Consider the following 25,393-nt stretch of genomic DNA (forward strand, 5'->3'; position numbering starts at 1 on the left):
ACGGAGGTGGTGCTCTCGCATAGCTTTTTTCCCTTGTTCCCTCCCGCTTTCCCCACTCACGTGGTCTTGAAAACACTCTTCAGTACATCACCAAACAAGAGAATCCCTGTCTCAGGATTGCTTTAGGGAACCTGACCTACCTAAGTTTTATCACCTAACCTGTGAGCCTCAATTTCTTTATCTGAAAAATGAGAATAATAGCAGACTCAGGGGATGTTTCTGAGAATTAAGGTGATATCTCATTATATGAAAGTGCTTTGTAACCTGGAAAGAATTAAACAAATGTTAGCTATTGCCATCGTCAATGTTATTACTAATACTAAGGAGGGGCGCCTGGGTGGCTCAGTTGGTTAAATGTCTGACTTCAGCTCAGGTCATGATCTCAAGGCTCATGACTCTGAGCACTGTGTTGGGCTGACAGCTCAGAGCCTGGGGTCTGCTTCAGATTCTCTGTCTCCCTCTCTCTGCCCCTACCCCGCTTGTGTGCTTCTCCCCTCCTCCCCCTCTCTCGCTCTCAAAAATAAACATTAAAAAATTTTTAACTAAGGATAATAAGCTGATTTTTTCAATTCTCTGGGTTTTACTATTCCCCCTCTCCCAAAATGTGTTGTAACTGACCTTTTTGGGTACATCGGGGTGACACATCTTTCTCTGCACCTTCACATAAGCCTGACTTAAATAAAGAATTTCCAAATTTTACTTATTTTTAAATTCTAAGTGGCATTTTTCCATGCAAGTGGATATATAAGCAATGTTCAGCTTTCTTTTCTTACCCCCCACACTATCTGTGGGATATGAATCTCTTATTAGTGTAAACAAAGAATTGATAAGTCTCTGTAAGTCTAAGACATTTCTTCCCAATTAAGTTAGAAATATTTTAGGGCTATTTTCCTTACTTTGATGAGATATTTACTTATTTGTGGTATATTTACTTATTTATTTGTAGCATCTGATTGCTTCCTGGACTGGTCAATCTTTATTAGGAGTTATTATGGCATTCCCTAAACTAAATCTTGCTACTTTTTGCTTATCATGCATTTTCCCTAAACAGAAAAAATAAAATCAAAATGAGTAAAATCTCTTGTTCCTCCACACATACTTAGCAGATACAACTCGGATATTATGCAATTGTCAGTTATATATATATTTTAAAGTGTTAGGAGAAGACTATTTAAAATTTAGCTTTTGATGTCTATTTTCAGCTGAGGGACTGTAATGTTCCATGAAGGCTGACCCCAGGATTAGTACTTTTTCAGATTTTCACAATGTCTTAAAGAGTTAGAATTCATTTGTCCACTTGATATTTATCAAGTTTCTTTTTTTTAATGTTTATTTATTTTTGAGAGAGAGAGAGCAGGGAAGGGGCACAGAAAGAGGGAGACAGAGGAACCAAAGTAGGCTTTGTGTTGAGAGTGGAGAGCCCCATACAAGCCATGAGCTCATGAGCTGTGAGATCATGACTTGAGCTGAAGTTAGACACTTACCCAACTGAGCCACCCACGCGCCCCTCAAGTTTCTATAAGATGTCAAACACTGTGCTAGGAACCTGATAAGGAGAAACATGAATAATGCCTGCCTTTTTCAAATGTACTGTTGATAGCAAAGCTGACTTTTATCAGAGGATGAGTATGATAGGTACCGTGAAGAGAGTGTAAGTTGAGCAATTCCGACTATCAGAGAAGACTTCCCCAAGAAGTGCTCATTAAGGTGACATTGGAGAAAAAGTAGAAGGAAGTAGAACTAGGAAGAGTCTTCCAAGTAGAGAGAGCAGTACCTGCAAAGCCACTGTGGCAGGAAGGAACATGACCAGTATGTCACAAGTGCAGTTAAATATGGTAAGACAAGCTTGAAATCTAAGAGCAATAACCTGGAGAAGCTAAGTACAGAATTGAAAAAGAGAAGGTCATTCAACTAGGAGTTATTATCAATCTAATGAAAATGTATTTTGTGCCCACTACATGCATGCGACCATCCTCGCTTTATTTTTTTTTTACAAGAGAACAAATTTACACCTTTATTTATTTACTTTTCAGTTAGTTTAAATCCTTGAAGGGTACAGCATCACACAGATTCTGTGGCCAATGGCTTTAGCAGGAAGGTTGCTTCGGAATTTGGCGCGAACCATACCACTGTTTCCATGAGCACGAGTTACTTTCCCCCAGATTACTCTGGTTTTATTCGGTTTGCCACCAGGAGTCACTGTGTTGTTTTTTGCTTTGTACACATAAGCACATCTCTTGCCCAGACAGAACTCAGTTTCATCTCAGGCATAAACATCTTCAATTTTAAGAAGAGCTGTGTGCTCCCTCTGTTCCGAAGACCCCGCTTGTAGCCAGCAAAAATGGCTTTGGACCACAGCCTTCCAGACATATTTGTCATTTCAGGAGTCCTGTTCCCAGCAGGCCTCCACAGGTTCCAAGATCCATCCTTGCTTTAGATCAGAAGGCCTTCCCAGTGGGGTCGCCACCCTCAGCACCATTGCACTGGTCCCCTCTACCTGCTTCTTAGAGGTCACCCTCGGTCAATCTTGAGTTGTTCTTGTACCAAGGCCACTAAGAGCTGATACAGCCTTATCACACAGCTACATTTCTGAAGGCTAAAATCTGTTCTCCACCGTAGCTTAGGTAATATGTCTGACATCACCATGCTTTAAATCTTGTGTGCATTACACGGATTTTGCAGAGAAAATGCTTCAAGACTGGATTCTCTCTCTCCACCCCTATCTCTCATTTCTCCCAGCACAATTACATTTCAGCAACTCCAGACTGCTCCTGGTTTCACCAAGATTTTCATCTCAGGCCTCTGGCCCCTACTCTTCTTCAACATTCAGCTCAGACAACCTTCTTCTCCAAGGAAACTTCTCCTAACTTCTCACTGCCTTGTCCCAAATCAGTTACCCGACCCTCTCCTGTGTTCCTATACCACCTTTCCATATCCTTTGTTGAATTTTCCAAGCTATTAACATTATTCAGTTATATAACAAGAGCCATTCCCCACTAGACTAGACCTGGAGTTCCACTAAATTGAATAGATTATCTGTTTTGTCTCTGTATCTCTAAAGACTAGCATAACTTCCGGCAAAGCATAATCAAGTTTACTGGACAGAACTGAGCAGAAAATGGGTCAGTTTGCTCTCCAGACCCATTAAATCAACTGTCCAGGAACCTAGACTAGCACTGTCAAAAGGAAATACAATAACACAAGCCACATTTAAAATTTTCTGGTAACCACATAAAAAGGTGGAAATAAACAGGTAACACGAACATTACTACTATATTTCATGTAGTCTAATATATCCAACATATTATCATTTTCACATGTAATCAACAAAAAATGATCAATATTTTACATTCTCTTTTTTCATATTTGGTGCCAGAAATATAGTGTGTATATTACACTTGCAGCAGGTCCCAGCTTGGACTCATCACACTTGACGTCCTCAACAGCCACATGTGGCTGGTGGCTGCCACACTAGACAGTGCAGATCTCTGAGAGTTAGCTTCCAGGCAAGACCAGCGACCGCAATAACCAAACCAAAACATAACAGAAATAAAAACAACCTGAGAACAAGTTAAACAGAATTGACTGGGAACTCCTTGAAAAGACCTTGAAAGAGACAACTGTCTGAGAATTTAGAGGCTTGAATCATCTGATTTGGCCTTCTGTGCTTCTGGAATAGAATGTTTCCACCAGTTTCTACATAGTATCAGGAGATAGGTTAAGTATTCTTATAACTTGCAAAAAAAAAAAAAACCCAAGTCTTTCCTCTATTCTTTTTGAATCACTCTTCATTCTAAAACTACAAACACCTATGAAATAGTTAGACACAGTCAAGGAGCATTGTAAAGTGGTTTTTAAAAATCATATTTTGGGCGTTGGGGGGGACAACAAGTGCAATATTTTGCCTAGCAACAACATTTCTCTCTTCTCCCAAGAATCGGCCTTATAGCTTTTCTCACTTGACCAACTACTTAATATCACTGAGTGAGTAAGATTCAACAAAGTCTTGCCTCCCCTTCCTCACCACAGAAACATATGGAAACACTAAAGTAGACCAGACAGATAGAAAGACTGTGATTTTCTTTCTTTACTATGCCTATTCATCCTGTGAACCCAGTTCAAGGACTGGCATGTACTTGAGAAATATAATCTTATTTCCATCATTCTTTTACTCATTTGTTGACTCAATGCTTACTGAATACTTATGTGCCCACCTTGTGCTGGACTGTGAGACAATACAGTCACTCCCTTTGAGGAGTATGCATCCTCTTGGAGAAGTCAGATCAGCGAATCTGTGATGTACTTGGTGAAAGGTCTAAGAGCTTGTGGATGGGTGATGGATGGATGGAAAGCTTTTAGATAGATAGATGGAACCTGGTCGAGGGACGCAGGGAAGGCCTTCCCAAGGAAAAGTCATTAAGCTACGAACTAAAGGAAAAGTAGGAGTTGGCCAGGTGGCTAGAAAGGAGCAGATCAGCCAGGCAAAGGAAAGAGCATGTAGAAGATACAAATTTTAGAGAGCATATGGCAGTCTTGGCTCCCTGAAACTAGGCTTTCCAGAAACTGGAAGAATCCATTGTTAACGAAGGGTAGGACTTAAGGTCTGAAATAGGCCTTTAATGAGGCTAGAGGAGTAGGCCAGGAATCAGCTCACAAAGAGCTAAACTTGTTACAGTTACAGGTGCCTGAGGGTGGTTGGTTCAATGGGTTAAAATGACTAGAACCAGGGAAGGAGTGGCAGAGTGTCTACCAGGAGATGAGGGTGCACAGATGAAATGGGAACAACAGGGCAAGACAGCAGGCAGTACACAGACAAACAGTAAAGAAGAAAGAAGACTCAGGGAAAAATTAGAAGACGTCATTCATCACAGTGAAAGATTAAGGCTGGATTTGACCCAATTATCAATTTCCCTTGGAAGGGAAATTCATTCATCAAAAAACTTGGTATTTTCAGTCCTGGGCACATATGTTTATTTTATTTAATTCTTCCAACAGTGTATTTTGCAATGAAGAAACTGAAGCTCAGAGTGGTTTTGTAAACTGCCCAAGATTATATATTAGTAGGTGGTGCATAAGGGATGGAAACTCAGATCTGTCAAACCCCAGTGTCTTCGCTCTTTCCACAAGGCTCGTCAAAACAGGCAATCTTAGCTGGTGTTTGAAGAGTAACCTTTAGCGTTAAAATGATATGCACTCTCTGACAAGCTATATTGGCAAACTTGCTAAACTTCATCTGTGTGGCCTCAATGTTAAAACAGAATTTTGCTGGTTCTATTACCTTTCTACATGCATAGTAATGATATATGAACCAGCAGAAGCGAAACACATTAATTCATGTGTATTATCACATCTCTAAATCATATAGCTCCCATTTTTTAAAATTATAACATGTTTTAAAATATGTTTAAAAAGATTGGCCAAATTAAATTGTGCTGGCCCAATAATATTTTGTGAGATGTATGTTATCATTTTAAGATATGTCTTTAAATGAGACCATAACCACATCCATTGAAAATAGCACCAGACTGATTTTTATAAAAAGAAGAGTAAAGAAAATATGCTTAAAGAAAGGAGTAACTTTAATTCTTTACCGTAATGTGCAGTGTAGCCATTTTTGTACTGCAGTTGTTGAATTTTTTTCCCATAACTGCATTTTTGAGGTGTTCAGACACAGAAATGAAGCAGGAATTGTCCCATTTTGCAGGGGCAAAGGGACAGCACAAATTCACGGCTCGCTACAGCTTAACACTGAGGTCACAGCCTTTAGTAAAATCAAGTTCATCATGACAAACTTTGGAAACAAGGTGGGCAGTATATGAAGTTTCGAGATAGTTGTCACCACAAATCTCCACGGCTCCCAACTAGAACCTGCTGTGATTCCCAGTGGCCTTGCAAAGCGACTACAGGACAGGACCACCTGGGAATCGGCTTTCATCATGGCTGCCTCTCCTCCTGAGTGCGTATTGTCTTACTCTGTATGATTTGCTTCTCTGCCTGGTAACCTTCCCTGAATAAATGCAACTCTCCAAGGGAAATAGTGTTCTCAGTTTTCTGCACCCTTTATCTTGTGTAAATTACTCTCGTCTCCAAGAATGGAGCTTTTAATCTTGTTTTCCTCCATTACAGATATAAGATTACACAAATGCTAAGATTATTGCTCCCGCAAAATGTCCTCATGGGTGAGCCCTAAAACCTTTCATTTCTACAATAATGCCTCCAATTTAAGAAAAAACACATCTCAGCCTGAATCCAGGACACAAAAGTGTCAAGTCTCACCAGGTCCCCATGAGGACAAAAGGGTGGGGGGTTTGCCATGGTTTTTGCCGTCTTACAGGTGGGGGGGCATCAGAAGGGGTTAGTTAACCTGAGGTTTCTCAGGGATCACAAGCAACATTGAGAATCCAGGTGTGAGTTATTATCAAGCAATGCTGTTTTCTTTACAAGTTTCCAATATGCATTGATGACTTTTTAAATTAAAACTTTATTGAACTATAATCCACATTCCATTCAACTCACCTGTTTAAAATGTATACTTCCGTGGTTTTTAATGTGCTCACAGTTGTGCATCTAACATCACAGTCAATTTTAGACTATCTCCTAAACGTTCTAAAAGAAACTGTATCAATCTTTTAGCCATGATCCCCAATCTCCATCTCCTTTGCCAGCTCTAGGCAACCACTAGTCTACTTTCTATCTCTATGCATTTGCCTTTTCTGGGCATTTCATATAACTGGAATCATACAATATATATAGTCTTCTGTGACTGGTTTTTTTTTTTCACATAGCATAGTAACTTCAAGATTCACCTGTGCTGTAGCATTCTTTTTATGGCCAAATCCGTTGTACAGATATACCATACTTTATTTATGCATTCATCAGCTAATGGATATTGGGTTGTTTCCACCTTTGGGTTATCAATGCTAATGCTGTGATGAGGGTTTGTGGACATGTTTTTGTGTGGAGATAGGTTTTCATTTCTCTTGGGTATATATCTAGAAGTGGAATTTCTGGGTCATACAGTAACTCGGTGTTTAGCCTTTTGAGGAACTGTCATACTGCTTTTCAATATGGCTACACCATTTTACATTTCCATCAGCTGTGTATGATGCATTCCAGTTTCTCTTCCTCTTCATCATTATTTGTTATACTATCTTTTTGATTCTAGCCATCCTAGTGGATGTGAGGTGGTATCTCATTGTGGTTTTGATTTGCATTTCCCTGATGGCTAGCGATTTAGAGCAGTTTTTCACATGCTTATTAACCATCTGTATTGATGCCTCTTTTTAAACCTATTTCTTTGTTGGGTTTTAAAGTAACTTAAATGCCAGGTAATGGCCAGAGACTCTCAGATAAAGGATTGGCTCTTTGGGCTGTACTTTTCCTACTTGTATCTATAAAACTGTATTTCCATTGCCTGGAGATGCATGTCCTATAGCAAGCTGGCCCTTTACTGGTGTCCAAGGGCATATTTTTTAAAAGAAAATATTATTCGTACCCTTAAGGTAGTAAGGAAATTGAAAGGCAAAATCCATTCTCTTCCTTTTCTCAATCCATTTGCAAACAGTCACAAAAGCAGACGAGTACTTCCCCCAGATATTTTTCAAATGCATGATGCATCTTCTTGAAGGATGAACCAATATGAGTCTTAAAGGAAAGACTCCATTGACCTGGAAAATGGTCAAGTTCATATGAACAAGATAATTAATTCACCTTTGCTCAAATCCAGAACCAAATAGCTTAAATAACTGATGGAAAAGTATTTAAAGTTAGGGTTTGGACAATGGGGAAAAAACAACACTTTTCTTATATTGTTTATTAAATTTGAATGTTTATGTCTGTAATTTGTGAAATTGCAAGGGTACAAGTTTTTTTAAGTGTCAGAAAGCTAGAAAGGACCTAAGCTCCTCATTTCACAAATGGGAAAAAGCAGAATCAAACACTGAAGGGCTCATGTGGCTCAGTCAGTTAAGTGTCCAACTCTTGATTTCAGCTTAGGTCATGATCTCACAGTTCATCGGTTTGAGCCCCACATCAGGCTGCATACTCACCGTGCAAGCTGTTTGGGATTCTCTTTCTCCCTCTCTGTGCCCCTGCTGGAGTGGAACCAGGATCTATTTGTCAGGTTCCCCGGTTCAATATATTGTTTATAACACCAGACCCTCTCTGAGGTCCCTGCTGGTTCTAAGTTCTATCACTGCCTATGAATAACTTCACATTTATATTAGGAAAATAATGTTACAGTTCTGGCTTCATGGAGATAAACTATGAATCAAGTGTTCTAAAAGGGAAAAGCCATTTCCTGTATAACTCAGACTGAGGAACTGACTAGACTTAATGCATTCATTTATACGGAGCTGCCCCTAAGCCAGTGGTTTTCAGACTTCAGGTCTCAACCCAAATGGGGATCATAAAATCAGAGAGAGAGAGAGAAAGAGGGAGAGAGTGCCTGTGTGTTATAGTATAAAAGTTTCCTTAAGCAGAGGCAGGGAAGGATATAGTCACACACATGAAGGTATCTTCAGGGTACCAGAAGGCCCATAAACCACAAAGATCTCTCTGCCAAACTGTGGGAAATTTATCTCATTTCCCCCATCTGCAATTGGGATTAAGCTATTATTGAAATAATAACAAACAGGGGTGCCTGGGTGGCTCAGTCGGTTAAGTCTCCGGCTTCGGCTCAGGTCAGATCTCATGCTCGTGGGTTCGAGCCCCGCGTCAGGTTCTGTGCTGACAACTAGCTCAGAGCCTGGAGCCTGCTTCTGGTTCTGTGTCTCCTTCTCTCTCTGCCCCTCCCCCTCTCATGCTCTGTCTCTCTCTGTATCAAAAATAAATAAAAAACATTAAAAAAAGCTTAAAAAAAAGAAATAATAACAAACAGACTTATTAAGCACTTAATATGTGTGAGTGCTTACACATATTAACTCCTTAATCCTATAGACAGATACAGAGGTATCTGCAGAGTTGCTGACAATCACACCACTAGTTAGTGGCAGAGGTGGGGTTTGACTCCAGGCAGACAGTCTGGTTGGTTCCCGAGTCTGCCTTCTTAACTGCTGGCCCACCCTGCCTCCAACCGCGCTGCGTACAGAGCATTTACAATTCGTCTACTGACATGAGTTAACTGAGCTGGTTCCTTATTCCAGGATGCTAATGGTGCATCTCCTTTCTGATGGTACTGTATTGGGCACTGGCAGCTTTAGACACATGGGTTTTGGAGTGGAAATTTGGTTGGAAGATGGGACCCTTGACAATTTTGAAGCTACGTATGCAGAGAAAGAATACTCGCTGCTTTAAACTTAGTTTTATGTTTCTTTGGGGGCTTTGTGCCTAGGCTGATGAAGATGAGGGGCACTCTACTATTGGTGTCCAGAGTCTAGGATGGGGGGTGACCCTACCAATGGGGGATAAGGAAAAATAAATGCAGGGCACAACAATGAAGAGTCCGTGGTAGCCCAGGGCAACCTGTTAAGTATGAAAAAGAAGCAGGAAGAAGAATGAGGGCCAGAAACAAGTGTTGCCCTCCTCAAAACCACACTTAGAGGCACGTCCAGCTAGGCACACAGAACCATTATTACCTGCTGTAGATTAGTCTGGTTAGTGAGGAAATAATTAATTACGTGGAAAGAGGGTGACAGAGGCTAGAATCTAGGTTTGACTTTTAAGAAATAAACTACTACAATGTTAAAATTGAGGGACAAAAACAAAAATCTGCTTGTGCAAAGTATCTGAGAGTGTATTGTGCCCACTGAGCAAATGAAAGTTCTTCTTTCTTGCACAAATATAATTCTGCAGCAGAGAATTCTCCCTGGAGCCATAGGGCCGCATCACACAGGCTACAATTGTCCAGACAGAGCTGAACTCAGAGATAAAATCTGCAAATAGAATTCCTTGTAGCCTCTGGTATCCTCCTAAGTGCCACACCAGTACTCCCTTTCTGGAAGGATGAGAAAGGTGAAGTTGTGTAGGATACCCCTTCCCTGCTACCTCCTCATGAAAGAAATTTGCCAAAAAGCTTAGGAGGGCTCCAGACTGGTTTTGTTTTCCTGACCTTAATTCTGGCTGTAATCTCTAAGTCCTGGCTCATGCCATCTTCTTTCCAGAAATGCCTTCACTGCTTCAATTCAACAGTGTCTATTATTTTCTTTAAAACTTGGCTTGAAATTTCTTCCTCCTCTGAGGAGTCTTCTATGATTCTAAAGCCTTTCTCGTATCATTGTGTTCTCTCTGTTTGCTCAGCATTTGAATAAAAATTTTTATCACTATTTAAAGACACATTTATATGACAGAAAATGAGTCAACAGTACTGAATATGTTAGAAGATGCTTGAAAATCTGCTGTCTTTAAGAACATTATCGAGAATTTTTTGGAACTGGTTCCTTCCTAACCAAAAGATTATACATTTACTTTAGTAAAAGTTGGGAGGAATTTTTTATTTATATCATGGTATATCTAGTGTATTGTAGGCTTTAAATCCATATCTTTATGTATATTAATTACATGATCACCTTTCAAAGTATGTAATTGCTGTTTGGTTTTTGTTGGTGGAGATAAGTTTGGTTTTTTTGGTTTGTTTTGTCTTGTTTTTTAGTCATTTAGATATGGTAACCAGTGGCCCAATATAAAAAATTTTGTATCCTTACATATAGTTATTGCTCTATAATATTAGCTTATCCATATTGTCTATAATTACACCTAAGTTTTTTTATATGCATGCATGTTTATACTATAAGCCACTCTAAGTTAAGGACTGTGTCTTATTTTCTAATGACACAAAACAACCTTACAAAATGTGGACTGCACAACAGCTGCTTACAGATACACACATTAGTAAGTGAATTGTCTAGTTTAGAAGAATCTACACATTAAACTCACCTAAAGAAAGCTAGAAGGACACAAGGATTTCCTTCTCTGTATACATTTATTTATTTATTCTCAAAATAGTACAGTCCATAATGAGGAGAGTGACTTTTCCTTCTTCTCAGCTTAAGTGCTTGTCTTGTCTGAACAGAGGCCATTTATCAATGTTGAGCTTCTGCACATTTGGCTAATGTCCCCTGTGGAAACAAATCAAAATGATCAAATTCACAAATTGTGATTTTTCTGTATATAGCTAACCTCAAAGCCATTATGTCACTTGGCATAATGCAATTTGGGTAAAAATAAGCATTTGCTCATAGCCATGCAATTTGAAGCCAAGAAATGCTTACAAACTCCTCTTACTTGCAATTTTTTCAGAGGTAGTTTACAGCACCTCTCCCCAGAGACTGGTCCTGAGAGATAAAAGCTCACCTTAGGAGCCTGACAGCTCAAAATCAAATGCATTAAATTAGAGTCAGGTGTATCCTTGTGTAAAGTATGTGGGAGGGGGCCAAGGGGGTGTAGCATTGACTGTGTCAGGACTGGGACCAGATGCTCCCTGCCAAAAGGAGTAGCTCAATTTGCCTGACCTGGAAGACAGAGCAAATCAAAGACTGTTTCACAAAAGTTCATTCATCTTATTAAAATAAACGCTATGCTTAAATCTTACTGTTAATTGAGATGATTTCTTAATGATCCATGAGTACTCTGTAAAATAGGGATGGTCTTTTGTGGCCAAGACTATCTTTGGTAATCAGAATTGTTATCTGGTTCAAATGTTTAGTTGGGTTTTTATTCCATTGAGAAACACTAAACTTTGAAACTCAAAGAAATTTCTGAAATAACCACCATTTTTAATTTTTCCAAGTCTAGAGACAAGCCAAATGTAATTTTTTTATTTAGTTAGTTAAATCATTAATTTTCAGGTATAAAGAGAGATGTAAAGAGGAATAAAAATCATGAGCTTGCCAGTGTTTTGGCCAGCTGTGGACATTAGTTAAAAGTGGCCTTTAACTATAAGAGTCGTCAATTCCTTTCTTAATAATTTTACATGAAACCTAAGACCTATAAAAAATTATAACTGGTGTTAAATATTTAAAATATATTAAGATTTCCAAAATATTTGTATTAAAGAGATTTTTGTGATTTTTTAAGATAGCATCTTTATTGAAAATCCTTTCTTTTCTAAATTCTAAGCCACTAAATGTAACACTAAAGTTATAAAGGACAGAAGTTGCCACAGATTTTTCATCTTCAAGAAGAGCATTCTGTAGTAGCTGATACTTGATAAATGAAACCTATTACTTTTATTATTACTGTAATCGAATCACCATTCTTACTTTCTCTCCAGTTGGTGAGATTGTATTGTATTTCTGTAGAGTAATATTTTTACCTCTCAGACCCAAAGGCTATCTAGGTAGAAACACAGAGGCACCTGCGTGGCTCACTTGGTTAAGTATAGACTCTTGAGTTAAGCTCAGTTCATGATCCTGGGGTCATGAGATGGAGCCCCACATCGGGCTCCAGGCTGAATGTGGAGCCTGATTAAGATTCTCTCTTTCCCTCTCCAGCTTTGCCCCTTCCCCACTCATGCTCCTGCTCGCTCTCTTTCCCTCTCCCAAAAGTAAATATGTAAATAAATAAATAAATAAGACTTTAAAATAAAATAAAATAATAGAAACACAAATGAGCCTTATTACATGTTCACTGGTTCTAATAGCATTATATGGAACTGTGAAATCTTCACAATAACACAAGGTCAGTATAGAAGCTTCACTTTACCTACAAGAAAATGGAGTCAGAGAGATTAAGCCACCCATCCAGAGTCACAAAGACAGCTGAATGAAAAAGGCTCTGATACAAATCCAGATTTGCTTGATTCTAAATCCCATGTGATTTGCCCTATTCCAAGTAGTTTTCTTTCTAATTACAATAGAATGTTAAGAAGTGCAGTTTGGGTTCTCAAAAAAAAACATACAATAACTCAAATTAAACCAATTCAGTGTTTCCTGGTAGGGAAGATCTGATTTAATTAACAAATTCTAATGGTTTGTAAGCAGCATGTCATTTGTTTCTGTGTAAACAGCACTCCTACAGGGCTTGTCAGTGCTGAAAACAATTTGTCCTTTAAGTATTTTAAACATTCCCTCTACAATCTGGTTTGCACTATTAATTTTACACTATTAAGAAAGTGTTTTCCCAAGCAAAAATAAGCCAGTCCAGCTTGGTCCTGTCAAAATGATAATAAATTCTGAATTAGCGGAATTTTTATTAGGTGTTTGTATATCTTAATGGATTTCAGAACTCATACTTTTGGTTATTATCCGAAAACCCATCAGTTAATGTATCCCCAAAAAGGGGGTTTTGTATCAACTTCCCCCGTCAGTATCACCTCATCTTAGCAGGAGTGCCACCATCAATGTTGTCATCAGTGGTCACCATTCAAAGAGTTGGCGTCTCTACACAGAGCCTGTTCCTTTCACTGGAGGTATAACAGTCCCCTCCATGGGCCTCCAGCCTCTGAGACAGTGTGGAGCCCCCTCGAGTCAGCCAATTTTGAAAGTGTGACAATACACGTAATAACTATGCACGCTCAGTCCAGGTGGCTGTGTGAGGGGAAACCACGGTCTTCTAAAACCCAATTTGAGCCTGCGTCCCCATTGCCTCAACTGATTCCTGATCCTGGTTCAAATCTGTTGTAGCTCCTGTGCAGAATGGTGAGTGATGGATACAATTATGGTATCAGAGCTTAAATAAAACTGAAGTCATTGAATGAGTCGTAACTCCTCACAAGGTTGAAGAGGCCAGTGGTCAGGGCACCTGGGCGGCTCCGTCGATTAACCCTCTGTCTCCTGGTTTCGGTTCAGGTCATGATCCCACAGTTTTGTGAGTTGGAGCCTTGCATCAGCCTCAGCACTGCCAGTGCAGAGCCTGCTTTGGAGTCTCCTTCTTCCTCTCTTTCTGCAAACCCCCCCCCCCACCGCCCACAACTTGTTCCATCTCTGTCTCTCTCAAAATAGATAGATAAACTTAAAAAAAAGTTTTTTAAAGAGTCTAGTGGTCTATGCACTGTCCACCCAGAGGACCAATATCAGCTCTTTCATGCTCCTTATCAGAAAAACAAAAACATGCTAAGTAGGTCTATGAAAACATGAAACTATTGTGTTGTAAAGTCCATCTTTTATATCCTTATAGTGGGCTATTTATTCCAAAGATGTATTTTCTCTTTATCTCTTCTGGTTCATAAGAACAGGAACAAAAACCAAAGCAAAAAGCCCTCTGTGAGTTCTTTTAGTAGACACCTTCTGCCTGCTGTAGAGGAGGTATAAATAATTTATTGAGTTTCCATTAAGGTCAACCAGAGTGTCTATTATGTCCCGTGTGTAAGTGTCAGAGGAGTGTGAACTCTGAGCTAATGATCAAGGATCAAGATAGGGAAGGTTTCTGTTGCTTTCAGTGAGTACAGTTTTGTCCTGACATGTAATTTACCAATACAGATATGAAAAATAACAGGAAGACAGAAGATGAATGTAATAGGGTTCTATATATAGGCTGTAACATGGAGCCACTCTGAGAGCTTACTCTTCCTTCATTGCCCGGCCTGATTAACCATCTGATGTTTCTTTAGGAGCATTTGTAAAGGAATAGGAATTGCTGGTGGCCGGCTTCTATGAGAGCCCTGCTTCATTAAGTCTCTCAGAAGGGATTCTGTTTGGTTTAATGAAATGGTTGTAAGAAGGAATCAGAATCAGCATTGTATGAAATGTGTTTGTTCTGCTGATGCCTCAAATCAAAACCTCTAATGCTGAACCCATCATCTTTCCGTACCTCCTGCCTGGCCCACGTCACCTTCCACATGCCTCCCCCATGTCTCCTCCCCTCCATCCATGGCCGTTCTCCTAGCCTGCAGAGTCTCTTCCTGGAATTACTGCTGCTGTCCCTGGCTGGCGTCTGAGGACCACCCTGGTCCTCTCTTTCCTTTCGCTTCAGCTCCACTGCTGGCAGACTTAGAGCCATAAAACGATCTGAGCTTGCCTCACCTCCACTCAGAAGTGCCTGACCACCCCCATTCTCATCCCCCATCTCAGCAGCCAACAGTTACCCTTTGCTTGGTCCCTGGGTATCACTCTGACCAGGCACCAGCCATCACTCTGCTAATGTAAGAATGCTCTGCTCCAAGGCATCCAATGCCCAGGCATGTATCTTCCTTTCTGTTCTGCCTTATTCTTCTCAAGCTTCTTTCAGAAAGACTGGAGTACTCCCTCCGACTCCAAGGGCATACTTTACTGTATAGATTTTGTGAGAAAATATATGTTGAGTGTTTATAGCTTGTGTTTAGCACTCACTAAATAATTAATAAGGAATAATGATTATAATGATTTTATTGACTATGATTAAATAACTTAGAATGATCCTCGACATAATAATTGCTTAACAGATATTACTCTTTCCTCCTCTTCAAGCTGCTTACATGTACGAGGTATTCACAGACTCCCCAAATTATGACAGACTTTCCCTCTTAAAGCCTTCTAGGAGTCCATGGCTGGCTCGGTTAGTAGAATATTCAATCCTGATCTCAGGGTTGCGAGTTTGAGCCCCATGTTGGGTGTAGAGATTACTTTAAAATAAAATCTTTAAAAAAAAAAGCTGCTAACTTTCAGAGTTAATGATGTACTAACCTCTTTTATGCAACCGTGTGGAATGTTTGTCTTCCCACTGTTTAGCTTGTTGCCTCTGATTTACCCTTTTGTTCTTCTCCAAAATGTCACCATCCCTGACCACTCTAAGGAAACCCCTTCCCTCCTGTCCTAACATCTCTTCTTCATGATGCTCAACACTTCAGCTCCTGTACGAGACCTGTCCCGTTGTGATCACTCCATAAATATTTGTTCAGTAATATCACTTTCAATCAGAACCAAATATGCAGAAGTTACATGTACATTCAGATGATGAAAATGAAGACTGCAAAGAACAGTCATGAGAAAATCTAACAAATAAGTCTGGCTATGCCGAGCATGACTTGAAAAACAGGCATTCACCTTGTGAAACTTATCCTGTGTTACTTCTGGAACATGCTCCCATTGCCCTTCCCATGTGTGGCTTGACAAGCCAGTTCCAGTGAGTATTCAAGAGTGTTCTATTGGAAAACAGAAACATTATCCAACCCAAACATTGAAGGGCTTCTTCCCATTCAGTAGTGTTTCCTGTATGAAAAGTAGAAGGAGCAAAGCTCGGGAGATGGGAAAATATCCTTTAAGTGTATTTGCACAGATTTATTTTTACCTCGGTTTCAATTACCTAATTTAAATTTCTACTGAACACTTTGCATAACAAGTACAATACTGCCATCCCAAAATTATGAAGTTCTCCGTGCCAAAAGTACTTGACTTGGTGAGTTAAAAGGCTTAAAAAGGAAGACGCGGAATATTCTTGTCATTACAGTTGCTCTGTTTGAACACATTTCACACAGAACAATCCTTTTTTTGGAATACACTTTTGTCAAGATAACATTCTTGAACCTGTCAGAATTTACTTGCAGGGATGTTCAGAGAAGTAGGTGTGCTTCCGACAAGCAACCACAACTGCTCTACCGACACTTCCACTTTATGAATTATTTTTTTAAAAAAAACAAAATTGTCATCTCATTTATTGTAATGCTTTAAAACAGATCAGAAGCTATTATTTATTAAAAGGGTAGGACTTCCAATGAAATCAGTTGCAGGCTTGTGCAGTATCTCTGTACTGCACACTATCACAGAAGACGTGCTCCTTGGGGGCAGGTACTGTGTCTTTCAGCTCTGAATTCTAAGAAATTTCTATCTCCCAAACTATGTCCAGAAATGTGCCTGGCATACAGGAAGGGCTTAGTAAACACTGATGAATGAATGAGTGAATGAATGAATGAGTTAGTCAGAGGTTTGGAGATGTGTTAGTCAATTCCTCATCCATTTATTAGCCTCTTTATTTTACTCTACTTTAGATATCACTTATCCATATAAGTAACTCCTGATTAATATATCACTAAGTATACCATATTGTGAAGCATTTGGCTTGATATAAAAGGTCAGGTAGCTCCAGATGTGAATATTTACTCAACTTATAGGAAACTGTTCTTATATACATTCTGGGCAGTAAGTACCTTAAGGCTACAGGCCACAGATTTTCTTTGTCATAATAAATAATGGCTCTTGTTTAAATTTAATTAGTCAAATGAGTCTGTGATCTACAAAGAGACCTTTTTATTATAAAAACAGACTCACTGTGTACAAGCTGCATCTCCTGACCCTAACTAATCAGCTGGGACACATTTTTTTTGTTCCTGCTTGTTGGGGTTTCAATAAGGCCAGCCCAATAAATCCACAATAGACAGGTGTGCCCTGAAACATCCATCTGGTGACAATATTCCCATTTCAAAGTCTCTTTGTCTTATATGTCAAATGAAGATGACATTCCTACTGTTTCCTAGATCAGAGCAGAGGAAAAATGGCCACTTGCTCTAAGTATATTCAAACATTACTTGACTATTATCTTCTCTCCCTCCCCCTTTTTTAAAATTTTTAAATGTTTTATTTAGTTTTGAGAGAGTGTGAGCAAGGGAGGGGCAGAAATAGAGGGGGATAGAGGACCAGATGCACACTCTGCGCTGACAGCAGTGAGCCCAATGCAGGGTTCAAACTCATAAATGGTGAGATCATGACCTGAGCCTAAGTTGGATGCTAAACCGACTGAGCCAGGTCCCCCACTTCTTGCCACCCTCTACCTCACAAGAATGACATAAGAACTCACAGGAAAAATTGGAAAAATTCTGTCCAGTTCTTTGAAATGAATAACATCAACATGGCAGATATCCATGCATTGGTCAATGAAGTAATAGTCTACAAGCCAATGGAGGTTGGTTTCCATTTTATTCTAGCTTTCTAAAATGTAATTATTGCACATTCGTGTTTTTCAATTCAATAAGGACTTGTTATTAAAAGAGATTCTTTGGAACTTACTGTCTATTTTATAAAATGAACATTTAAAAAATACCACCTTCATTGCCGGTTACAGCCCAGACAGGAAGATGTAGAATGCATTATTCTGAATTGATTTGGTGAGAAAAGTAAGAGCACTCAGAGCAAAGTGAGTATCAGGGGAAGAGTGTGCTTGGGCTAAAGATGCACATCTGCATCCATGGAAGGCTCCTTGAAGATTGAAACATGCCTCTTTCCTGGGTGCCAATGTTGCCACCATCCATCACTGCCAACCACCCTTCAATGGGATAGTGTTACTTTCTTCCTCCGAAGTCCTCTTTCATGAAAATCAGAACTAGGCAGTGGCCAGAATTGGGCGCAAGGGCAAGGGGTGATTGTAATATGAGGTAGAAACAATTGATCGCCCAGAAGGGTGGCCCTCCAGCCCAAGCTAGCCCCAGTTTCCTCACTGCCTGCTGAAGGAGGGAAGGAGGGAAAAGCTGTTCACTCAGCAAGCCGCCCAGTATGTTTCAGTTGTCCGTCCTGTGGGCAATGACAGCAACAGATTTAAGTGACCTTGGGAAGTAGGGAGAAGTGGGTGTGTGCCTCCAAGCTACCTAGGGGGGTTGGAGGGAGAAACACAGGAAACTCACAGACTCTCTTCGAGGGTTTATATATATAAGGAAGGGAGCAACATAATAGGACTGCATTTCGACTTTCATAGACCCTTTAAAGGCCATGTGAGTGGCTCAGTCTGTTAAGCATTCAAGTCTTGATTTCAGCTCAGGACATGATCTCATGGTTTATGAGATGGAGCCCTGTGTCGGCTGCACTGATAGCAGTAAGTCTGTGTGGGATTCTCTCTCCCTCTCTCTGCTCATCCCCCACTCACTCTCTCGTGTTTTCTCAAAATAAATAAACTTTCATAAAAAATACATTTTTAAAGTTATATTTTAGGTCTGCATTAGAATAAAGATGAATATAGTCCAGGCTGGATTCAATATTGTGTATCAGGTGTTATGTTCATTTTTTCTTCTGATTGTAAATGAACTTAAAATGAAAACATTTAGTGAGGCCCTAAAAGTGTCATTGTCCTGGCACAGTGCAAATTGTGCCTGAGGGACAAGGCGTCCACATCAGGGAGGACCTGAACTTGCCTTCTTCTACATTCTCTTCAGAAGGAAACAGGGTGTCCTAGAATAGAAAGCATCTTAGGGCAATGGCTCTAATGTCACTTTCTTCTACCTATGAGCTCTATGACCTAAAGCAAATTGATTTCTGAATGTTGGCTTCCTCATAAATAGTAACTGTGAGTATCTAAATGAGATAGATACAAAATAATTTTTCTACTACCTATTTCAAAACACTAAGTTAATGGTAGCTATCAATAGTAGCAGCAAGTTTGTGATATGTAGAAAAACGCTTACAATGTAGTCAAAAGAGGTAGCTTCTAGTTCTGGTATTGTGTTGTTGTTGTTGTTGTTGTTTTGCTGTGTGACCTTGAGCTTAACCTTTCTGAGTCTCGGTTTCATCATCCATAATAATATCTGCCCTGCTAAACTTACAAGATTGCTGAAAGAACAAATGAGATAATGGATGTGGAAACGTGTTTATCATGAGCTAAAAGCACTGGATACAGGAATTATTATTACCAAAGAAGTTGAAAATTCTGTAGAGGGAAGTGTGCAGTGCCTGGCACATAAGCTATTTGGTATATGTTTTCTGAATGGATGAGCACCTCACAAAGCTTTCAACATTTGGAACACTAAAATCTCCACTGGTGTGCTTAATGGTGAAACGCATTGCAAAGGCAGCTGAAGACAAAAATCACAAATCATTTCATTTGAGGAGATTGTAGCTAATAATTCATAATGATAACCTTCGCCAACGTGGTATCTTAGATTGCAGGCTTTGGCAAGGTACACTTGTCTTGTATTTATGTATCCCCAACATTTCCCATCCCATTGTTGATACACAATAGCAAATGCTTGGAAATTGAACTGAATTGGATTTATCCAACAAGACTTGCTCTGGCAGCCAATCTTAATCTCTTTTCATACTGAAACATTCTTAATTCCATTCATTCCCTCCAAGCACTTCCTTGGCTATCTGTATCAGTAAGACTCTCAAAAAAAGGCTTTTGATAAGTATTAGTTGAATGAATAAATAAGTTTCCCACTGTACATTTAATTTAAATTTGTGTTGCTAACCCTATACCTAGCAGATGCTTGAGAAAGTACACTTTTGTACTGTAGGAGATACAATAGAATCGCTTAAATTCATTTAGTACTTTCATTAAATTAGACTTCAGAATTCCATTTATGATTCTCACTTATATCAATCATCCTATGAGTCCATTATACCTTGGAAGAGAATCATGAGCAAATCTAGGAGTTTCTCATTGACGGGACCAGGCCTGCATATTCTTTTTCTCAGCCCTGGAGGGTGGCCCCTCATTGTTCAGAAACAATGTGCTCAAGTGTACAGAATGTCAGCTTGCCAGCGTCCCACAGCCTGCTGAGTCTCTGAAGCTGTGACCACTTGCCTGTTGCAATAGAGAGTATCTTTGGAGAATTCGTGTGTGGCGCACTTTGTGAAAATTGCTTCTTTTGGTAGCGTCTGAGTTTAAATTGGCATCTCAGCGGTGCAGCTGTGATTATAATTGACTGAAGTTCTCAGCAGAGAAGACACTGACCATCTTTCTGAGGCAGATAGCTCTGTCAGCAAAGCCCCATTCCAAACATCTCCCGGTCATCCTTTAAAAGATTTATCTTTTACCAGTCCTCTTTAGTGTGAACCTTCTACATGGTTTTATCCGTTCCCCAGTAGTTCTAACGTTGGTTGTTGTGTGTGCAGCAGGAGAGTCCCCAGATAGTTGTTTGATGTTAATTATCTTTGGTTCTGGGGGGAAAAATGGAAGGAAGTCTTTAGATTTCATTTACAGTTTGTGGAGGTTTATGTGATTACCTCTGTACTGAAAATGACTGTCACCGGTAAATTGTCCAGGGTGGCACGTAACAGTTAATGATGGCAAGATGTTTTGCATAAAACATCTTTGCAAAACAGAAACTTTTATGTGAAAGAAAAGCATAAAGCTAGAGATGTGGCCTCCAACCCGTACCTAACCTTCTCTCATTAGCACAAAGCAGTTCAACTCTCAAGGTGAAAAGAAAGTTCTGGCACATAATCTTGTAAAATATTTTGGGGGGTTACTGTATTGGCCTACCACAACTTTTGCATTTCTCCGGATGGGCTGGCTCTGCCCTGACACTGTTTGAAGGGTTGTGTCTGCTCCAAATAAAGGCCGTGTCCGCATATTCCTTCTGAAGCTGTGCACGCAGTAGGAGCCCTGCTGAGTCCCTCGGCTGACAAAGTCATGTAGACTCATGCATGTGCCCCGGTCCCACTGGGCCTAGCCCAGAGTCCAGTTCTGCCTTCTTCCTAGATCCCCTGACCACATCTGCGTCCCACCACGCCACCATGGGAGGGACGGGGAGGGGTGCAGGGGAAGTTCTCAGTGATAACTTTTGTCTTCCAAACCCCTATCATCAAAGTCCAAACTTGGAAGTAAGCCAGCATGGCCAGTACTTCAGTGTAGTCGTCTGCTCTCCAGGGAGGGTACCACAGGTCATGCAGGTTATAGCTGCTTCATTTATTTGGGAATTGCAGAGCACCTCACAAATGCAAGGAACCAGCACCCCTCCATTGTTGTGTGAAACCAAGAAAAAGGGCACTCAGAATCCATGTGACTTTGAAACCTGGCTCTGACATATATGCCATGCACAAATGCAGGCATACAAGCAGCCTTTGATTTAAAAAACAGACAAAAAAATACAAAGAACTTGACCTAAGTTTCACTTTCCCATGGTTGGAATAATAAAACCAGTGCCCATCCCCCATCCCCCACTCATTGGAGTGGGATTAGGTGAGACACTTGAAAGGACCTGGTACAAAATAGTTTCTCAATGTATATTGGTTGTTCTTCCTAAGAGCCTCTTGCAGGGCCAAACTGGGCAACAAGGGAATGAGAAACTAGGATTGTAGGCAATGAGTTTATGGCAGAAGGAATAAGGCATAATTTGGTATGCAGTGTTTGTGTGACAGCAATGGGGAGGCAGAGATAACAGTGCAGATCCGTGATCCTCCACAGTGCAGTGGGAATGCCCCCTACAAGAGGCTTCCCATCTAGAACAAAGGGACATCACTGTCTTCCTCTGCAAGTGATCGTGGCGGTACAGCTGGGGCCTGGGAGGCTTGCAGCATCCCCGATATGCAGCATACACCATATGCAGCATCCCCAATATGCATATCCACGATATGTTATACCTGTGGGCCCCCTCCCTTTCCTCCTACAGATTCTCCCCTAGCATAGCTTTTCCTGAACCTCCTGTTTTCTAATAGCAGATAAAGCATTGCTTAGAGTTTTGACAAATTTGGCATTCCATGAAATATGTGTAGTGTATATAGCACTTTCCTGGTTTCCGGAAGAAGCATCAATAGGCAAGTGTGGACTCGCCTACTCATGCCCATTCACATCTTCAATTTAAATTAAATTAGGTGATTTGCTTCTTTGTCAGTTGGAGACCACATTTCCCTTTAACTTTTTTCCCGTTATTTTGTGTAGGACATAATTCTTATTAAAATAAATACCTTTGGGGCACCTGGCCGGCCCAACCAGCGGAGCATATGACTCTTGAGCTTGAGGTCATGTTGGGTGTAGAAATTACTTAAAAATATATATTAATAAAAAATCTTTACCCCTGCCCAAAATTATTTTTTAAGTTTATTTATTTGCTTTGAGAGAGAGAAAACAAGCAGGGGAGAACCATAGAGAACAAGCAGGAGAGGACCAGAGAGGGGGGGAGAGGGAGAATTCCAAGAAGACTCCCCACCATCAGCAAAGAGCCCAATGTGGGGCTCTGACTCACCATCCGTGAGATCATGACCAAAATCAAGAGTTGGTCACTCAACTGACTGAGCCACCCAGGAACCCCACCACTGCCCAAAATTATTTAGGAAGAATCTTGGGTAATGTGGCTTTGCCCTAGGGAGTCATCAGAATTACTTGGAGACATTCCACAATAATTAAATGTGTCCTAAAATGAGGCGGGAAGGCTCCATTTTATTCCAGGCACGGATGGACATGGTCGTGCCACAGGCCTTCCCACCACAGTACTGAGCCAAGTTCACCCACTGGGTGTCCTGACAGACTGTGGGCAGGTCTGGCGTCTAGCCAGGTCGGTATCTGGGGCTTCTCCAATGCGCACAAACAGCAGGCAGTGCCAGCCTGAGGGGACACTGTAACCCCTGCACGTGGGTAGCTCAGCATCTTAAACATGGAAAGGTGGCTGCAAAGCCCTGTCATGAGGCCGTTATTCAGAACAGCCGAGGGACCAGCTCAGCACATGAGATGTTCACATTGTGGCTGGGCCCTTGTTTGGCTGTTGGAACCAAACATCTGCCGCCGTCCTGTGGGGCCCAGAGGCCCTCATCACCTCCATGTCAGAAATACAAGGGGGCGGGCCCGACTGTGACACCATCTGTGTGCCAGGGACTGAGGCCAAAGGCCTGGCCCTCGAGGACTTAATTTCACCCCAGCTGGTCTGCAACAGGGAAACTCCTGGAATGGACTAACAGCGTTTTCCTCCTCCTCTCACTTCCCTAACCGGCTCCGGCCACAAAGCAAACACACAGCTGGTAATTCGCTGCTTTCATGAGTCCAAGGAGCTCCTTTCTAGAACATCCTCTAATCTCAAGCTCATCACCTCCAGAGCTGGTTCTGAGAACAATGACTGCTGCCAGTGTCATCTTCCTCCACAAAAGAGCACACCTGTCCCCCACGGGCCCTTGCTGTGTCTGCCACAGCCAAGCCAGGACTTCTCCCAACAAGGCTCCGGGACCAATTGTCATCCTGGGCTAGGAGAAAAGGCATACCCTCAGAGCAAAGAAGGGAAGCTGCACCTTCTAACTCCTCTACTGCACCCCCTCTTCTCTTACCCTTGACCTCCTTTGCTCCACGGGCCAGAATATCAGTAGCACCTGGGAGCTTGGCAATTCTGCAGCCTCTCAGATTCACCCCTGCCCACACCCACGGGATCAGGATCTGCATTTTTAACAAGACCCCCGGGTGATTCCTATGCATGGTCAGGGTCAAGAACATGGCTCTGAGTCTTACGTTAATGATCAGATACATGACCACTTTATATTCATGCCAAGTGGACGAAAACTCTGCCTGTTCCAAATCTCAGAAGAAAAAGTAACGAGGACACTCAATCATCTGCAGATTGGAAAGCACGGCCACACAGATGTCGCTTGTTGGCATTAGCAACGTTCTAGAGAGGTCTGACCACCTTCGCCCTGCCCCCAGCTCAGGGAGGTTCCTGAGCAGAGGAAAGAGCCTGTGCTGGCAGTCTGTTAAGTCGAAGCACCCAGACAATGGGGAGCGAGTGTTTCCTCTGACCGCCCGTCTGCCCTCCGAGCAGGGGGAGACGCAGGCCCACACCCGCACCTTCCGCGACAGCCAGACAAGCGCCAGTGAAAGCCACTTGGAACTTCCCTGTCGCTCAGAGCCATTAAATTTTTACAAGATGAAAAGTACTTTTTCCAAAAATAAAACTCAGAGTTATCATTTCGGTAGGCTGGGGAAATGTACGGTGTCTTTTTATAGCTGCAAATAAGAGCAGTTCTGTAACAATTCTAAATTTCTTCCTTTGATTCTACAGTCTTCTCTCCCAGGAAAAAACTGGAGCAGAGCAGGCAGGTGTCCCTGAGACCCTCAGGGCGCCACCTGTGCCCACAGAGCACGCTCACATTCCTCCTGCGGCAGGGACAGTTTCTCTAGAGGCAACAGTACCGTGTCACCTTCACGTCTCCCGTCCTCAGTTTCCCCTTTTTACAATAAGCTGTTATAAAAGTTCAGATGCCTTCAGTGAAAGGGAGTGAGCGCGTGAGGCGGGGACCGAGCAGCAGAGGGAGAGTGTTAACAGGAGGTCATGGGTCATTGCTAGGGATTTCCTTGGCTCCTTCAGGCTCCTTCGAGGTCTAGGTTGGAGTTCACAAAGCTGACCTAGCAAACCTTTGCATTTGTTTCGACTATATCAACTCTGGAGGGCATAGAGAAGCGGGGGGGGGGGGGGGAGACGAGGACTGCCGCTTGTCTTCCTCTCCAGCACGGAGGAGTAGTGGAGGGATGTGACCTGTCATGTCCCAGCAGCTGGTGCTTTCTCTGTGAACTCCGAACAAGACCCCGCGCCAGCAGAGACCCCCGCAAGGAGCAGCTTGCTTCTGTCTTGTGGCTGCTGCCTGTTGTTGTTGTTGTTTTGCCTTATGTAATTTTTTAAGTGTTTGAATCAAAACACTTAAAAATCAGGAAATGTCACATCTTTTTTGAATCCATATTTCTGGCCTCCTTTGACTTGGAAAATCTGATGACACCCGCATTTCCATGTGGCAAGAGTCAGCCTAACGTGTAGCCACTTCCTACTTTAGATGCCCTTTCCCATCGCCACACACACACACACACACACACACACACACACACACACACACCCCACTCCTGCCTGCGGCTGCCTCACTCCGGCTTC

At 41.4% G+C, this 25,393-nt stretch overlaps 1 protein-coding gene and 1 pseudogene across 1 annotated transcript in view; one reads left to right on the forward strand and one right to left on the reverse strand.

Moving 5' to 3' along the window:
* The window catches only part of KCNB2 (potassium voltage-gated channel subfamily B member 2), a 389,052-nt gene that overhangs the window by 310,499 nt on the left and 53,160 nt on the right, over positions 1-25,393 (forward strand). The window lies entirely within an intron of this gene.
* On the reverse strand, positions 2,008-2,417 carry LOC115279253 (annotated as a pseudogene).

This window comes from Suricata suricatta, chromosome 15 (assembly GCF_006229205.1).
Source record: "Suricata suricatta isolate VVHF042 chromosome 15, meerkat_22Aug2017_6uvM2_HiC, whole genome shotgun sequence".
NCBI classification, from domain to species: Eukaryota; Metazoa; Chordata; class Mammalia; order Carnivora; family Herpestidae; genus Suricata; species Suricata suricatta.